This window comes from Berghia stephanieae, chromosome 1 (assembly GCF_034508935.2).
Source record: "Berghia stephanieae isolate SIO BIC M18660-M18661 chromosome 1, UCSD_Bste_1.3, whole genome shotgun sequence".
Taxonomy (NCBI): domain Eukaryota; kingdom Metazoa; phylum Mollusca; class Gastropoda; order Nudibranchia; family Aeolidiidae; genus Berghia; species Berghia stephanieae.
Genome location: NC_088360.1, coordinates 43,277,282 through 43,282,881, shown reverse-complemented (window position 1 = coordinate 43,282,881; position 5,600 = coordinate 43,277,282). Strand labels below are relative to the sequence as shown.

At 36.4% G+C, this 5,600-nt stretch overlaps 1 long non-coding RNA gene across 1 annotated transcript; it reads left to right on the top strand.

Moving 5' to 3' along the window:
• The first annotated feature begins 761 nt into the window (after positions 1-761).
• On the top strand, positions 762-4,433 carry LOC144975306 (uncharacterized). The gene is made up of 2 exons (XR_013645889.1): positions 762-1,023; positions 2,180-4,433. It is a non-coding gene; the product is annotated as an uncharacterized LOC144975306 (long non-coding RNA).
• The last annotated feature ends 1,167 nt before the right edge of the window (positions 4,434-5,600 follow it).

Below are 5,600 nucleotides of genomic sequence, written 5' to 3'. Positions count from 1 at the left end.
TTTTCATTCGATATTGCCAGAATCATTTTCTTGATTAGCTTGATTACGATTAGATGCATATTTTAATCGATGTGCTTGTCGTCGCTGCCATGCTTTATTCGGCATGATTTTAGTTTATCAGTCAGTAGATATCAATATCAATAAGTCGCAAGTCTTTACCACGCTTTACTTGGGAGTGCTTTGCACTACTTCACAAATTAAAATGGCGGCCGAGAATCAAAACAATGGTCAAATTAGGAAATTTTAAACTTTCACAAGTCTGTCAAGGTTTGTTCTATAGTTTTTTAAAGGCTTTTATATGATGACAAATTGAATAAATAAACGCCTGACAAACGATCAACGGTGAAAATACAAATTGAATGAATACTGGGGATGTAGGAGCTTTCGGAATGTCTCCCCTTTTACTTAACTTATGTGAAGCTAGACAGAACCAAGTGACAGTTTGCCGAAACGTTTAACTAAATATTTCCCAGGGCAATAATTATCACATCGATGGCATAAAAACGACAGTAATATCAGCAGTAATATTAGTTGATGTTGTTAATCGGTGAAACTTGTTTAAAATTTCTGTAAATCCGAATACCGTTATGTAATCAAGTGAATTATATCACTATGAATGCCACGATTTGCTGAAAAATGCCAATCTGACAGTTCCTAGCAAACAACCCCCCCCCCCCCCCCCCCCCCCTCTTGCTCAGGAATTTCTCTACTTGATGGACACCCCCCTCCCCCTTTTTTTTCTTCCACGCAACCAAAATCCAATAGGCTTCCTAAGTCGTGACGTAATCCTGCGCAGCAACGCATGGCAACAAACCGGCTGGCTCTAAACAGTCGAGAAAAATGGCTGACACGAACTCTATTTCCATCACCGCCCTTATGAAATACTTCTCCAATGAGCATAAAAGTGTGTCGAGAGGTCAAAACCATCATAAGTCAGGTCATGTTTTGACTTTCTCGTACTCGGATGGCATGATGTTCGGCAAAGTTCAAGCCAGCACGAAGAATAAAGAGTATTCTGTGAAGGTAAGTCGTTTCGTCTTCTCACTCTCAAATCTCACATCCCCGTAAAACTACTGTTGGACAATAATCAGTTTACTTTTACTTTAGGCAGATTCAGTTTATCCAATGGAAAGATTTTACTGTTAACGTTCGATTTTAGTTAGTTAGTTAGAGAGAGAGAGAGAGAGAGAGAGAGAGAGAGAGAGAGAGAGAGAGAGAGAGAGAATAATTGAGTCTTTGAGGTCTTGCTTCGCTAATTTTCGTTGCTATTGACTATAGTCTAGATACTACATACTATTTAGTATCGTATTGTAACCTTTATTATAATGCTCATATATGAGCATCACAATCACCAATCACGCTAGACATTTTATCATACTTCATATGGTAGGCATAGGGGCAGCGTGGATCAGCAGAACGAAAAGGTACCGAGTTCGTTCACCCGCCGCTGCGCTGTGTGGCCTTGAGCAAGTCACCTCGCCATAGCTCAATTTGCGGCGCTGCACCGCGGTTATTCCAGTCTTCCCTGGGAATAGACCCTAGAGATAAATTTCCTCTATGGGATGAATAAAGGGAATCTTATTTATTTATTTAGACCAGTGTTAGTCACGGTAAACTAAACTTCCTATTGGGTTAAGGTGTAATGTAAATGTTGCAGCTTGAAACTCGAAGAAATCAATAACATTGTGAAATTGAATGTGAACTTCAATTTAATATACGAAAACAGATAAAATGGACGTTTCGGGTTTCCCCTTTATCAACAAAGCAAGATGAATGAAAGAACCACTTAATTTTTTTAAATTGAGCTTTTATATAGCGTAATATCCACTTAATGTGCTCAAAGTGCTTTACAAGGGGTCCCTGGCCAACAGCATCATTTAACATGTAAGACGGGACATGATGCCTGTTAGGCGATATTACAATTTTTTCGGACAGAGACAACGCTGTTAACGGCCAGGTATTCATTTGACACCTGAGTACGGTGAGAGATTGTGAGTAAAGAGCCTTCTCCAAGGACTCAACTATGCGCCGAGCGAGACCCAAACCCAGGACCTTCTGATCTGAAAGCGAGTGTCATACCACACGACCACAACAGACGTTTTATTAGTTTGTTTGTTTTTTGCCTATTGAACATGGTCGCAGCTCTAAATTTGAATCTTTTATTCTTTTACTTCCACAGATCTATCTTGATGATGCCTTGGGTTGATTCAGTCCAAAACTAATTTGTCATATTTTATTTAACAATGTTAATGACATTGAACATACATTGATACAGCAATGCCATAATTTGTCATGTTTATCATGTAAAATCATGTATGGGTGACCTACAAAACCATTATTTTGAATGGTGATTTAATGATGATGAACAAAATATGTGTGTTGTACAAAATAAATGGCAAAGCTAACAAAATGCAGTCTCCTTAATAAGAGGAGACTGGAGATTGACAAGTGCTGCAACTAATTGAAAAATAATATCAGATGTTTCTCTTAACATGGTTGGAATATATGAGAGGATGTTAACATTTTTAGTCTTTCATTAGCCCTCTGAACATGAAGCAATTTCTTTTGTTAATAAAATCTCATTTTCAGTAAATTTATTATGTAAAAAGGGAGGGATATTTACAGTTACTCCTTGAGGTAAAATATCTTGAATCAGGAAGCCTTTATCTGCTAAAATTAAATCTCCAGGGCTTAAAATTAAAAGTTTTAGTAATCCACAATTTTGTACAATGACCTTATCCGAGACAGACCCTGGATAAAGTTTAGAAACAAAATTTATCACACCATTTGGACTCACACCAACAAGAGCTTTAACAGAATTCATGGACCTAAAAGAAGAATAAGTTAACCGTTGGTTATCCATTTCTTTAGGAATAGCAATTTGGTCATCTGTACAATCATTGATCATTCTGCAATTTGGAAATCTTAAAAATGATGATGGAGCTGATAGTTTATTTTTATGTCTAGAAGGGCATGTAACCTTCATAACATTTTCAAAGAGAAGCTTATGGCTTATGTAAAACATTAATAAAAGTTTGTATAATATTTGTTATAGTACTTTCACTAACGCTAAACAATTGTGAAATATGAAGGTTAGTGTAGTTCTGTCTAAGTTTCATAAGTGTAATGAAAATTTGGTCTTTTAATGCAACTGTCTCTTCCTGAACTTCCCACCCACTATAATAAATAAGGTTACCTCTAAAGCACTCAACATATTGAACAATAATATTAAATATTTTAAAAGAATGTACACCTTTCTCCATTCGAAGAACTTTTTCTGTTTGGCTTGAAACAGTGTAAGTGCGTTGAATCTAACTAAGTTGGGGTTTTTTAAGCTAGCTATTTCCTTATTTTTGTCTGTAATTTCTTGTTCTTGAATTAAATTTGTTGTTCTATTTAAAATATCCTCACTTGTTCTACAATCTGTTTTTTTTTAAAAGATGGAATCCTGTGATGATGGTGACGAGAGTTGAGATGATGATGAGGGAGAAGATAATGAGGATGGTGATGAGGAGGAAAATAATGATGATGAGGAATCTGGTTTTTTTTTAAGGTGGGACTTTGTGATGATGATGAAGAGAGTTGAGCTGATGATGATGATGAGGAGGATGATGATGATGATGATGATGATGATGATGATGATGATGATGATGATGATGATGATGATGATGATGATGATGGTGGTGGTGGTGGTGGTGGACTTCTTGATGTTGGTGCCAATTGAGATGGGGTGGGAATTCCTTGTGGCACTTTTCTTTTCTTTCTTTCTGGCTCTGATGGAAACAATTTTTTTTTATTTCTGTCAAACAATTCAGGGAGGTTGGCTTTGTCACCATCTCTGATGTGACAAGAACACACTCTTGATGATGATATTGGATCTTTTGTCCTTTCTCCTGAAAAGAAAAGATTTTTAAAAAACCCAATAATTCTGTTGGGCATATTGGGTATATTATTTGATAAGTAGGCTACTTTGTTTTAGACCATCTTGTTTGACACCAGCTCAATGCATGATAAATCAAAGGTGTGCAAGAGTCTAGGTTACTGGTGGGTCTCTCGCCTGTCTTTTATGAAATCGCACATTCAGCAAAATGTCGCACTTCCTCATTACTTCTTTTGATGATTTTGACTAGGTATATAAAAATATGAATTATTAAATTTACACAGTTAAAGTTGATCTTGGGGTTGAGTGTGGCAAGACTGGCGTTTTCTCTTTATTTCAGTCAGTACTGTACTGGACAGTGCGGTGATGGAAACTTTGGAGTGTCAACAATCGGGCACAGGTAAAGGAGAGAGGTCCCTGTCGCCATCTTGCTTTGTTCACACAGAGTTGCCACCTCGGCTGTCGGGGAGGGGAGGCATGGCAGAGAATCAGAGAAACTTTCCAAAAAAGAGGAAAGTATGTGTGTTTGTGTGTGTGTGTGTGTGTGTGTGTGAGAGAGAGAGAGAGAGAGAGAGAGAGAGAGAAATATCTGCGTGAGGGGGGAGGGGGGAGAGGTTCCGTTATTTTATTTATTTATTTTCATTTTGCCATAAAGGTATCGAGTTTAAAGTAAGATTTTAACAAATAATTTCTTCTCTTTCTTCTATTTTTCTCCTTTTAAAAAAATTATCACTTATCAGTAGAACTGAACTCTCATTCTGTTTATCTATCAGCCTTAACATCAAAACGTGTAGATTGAGATATCATTTTTGCTTCAACTTCAATAAAAACCTAGTTTGGAATGTATTTTTATTTATAATTTCGTGCAATTGTACACTTTAATCATAAAATATAGGTCTACGTAAGCTAGAACTAGACCTAGATCTGGACTACGAACTATCAAATGTTCGACGAGGAGTGCGTGCTTACCTGACTAACACTTTTTCTTCAATTTTTTGTCTGCCTCTCATTTGGAAATCTGTAAAACTTGCAGGAGTGACTCTCTGACTGGTGCAGACAATCTGGTACAAAACACTGGACCATATTTAAGATAAAAATTGTTTTTTTGAGCGATTTTCCAATTATTCCTTTCCCGGGCCAAGCACGGATTTTTTGTTTAGAGCCAGCCGATTCGTTGCTAGGCGGACGTGACGTCAGACTGTGGAATCCTATACACACATACACACACAAATATACACCACACACACACACACACACACGCGCGCACACACATAAGCATACACGCAATGAGAACACACGACTACTACATAACAACACTGATCACCGCTAAATCAACACAACGGGAAGTAAGGACTCTACTGGACAGATAGAGTTGAGGGTGTGGCCATGAGTGTGTTAGTGTCTTCGGTAAATTTTTTATGATATCTGTTTGACTTAACGAACTTTCAAACTGACTTAAAATTATAAAAGGAAATCAAGTTATCTGTTTATCTATCTGTAAAAAATACATTTCTATTTTTCAAATCTTTCAGTAGAGTTGTGCGCCGTATCAATTTTTTTATTGACTCAAATAAGCACAATGTTCTCCACAATGATATATTTTTCAAAGAAAGGATATATATATATATATATATATATATATATATATATATATATATATATATATATATATATATATATATATATATATATATAAACATTGACGTTCACAGTATACTCT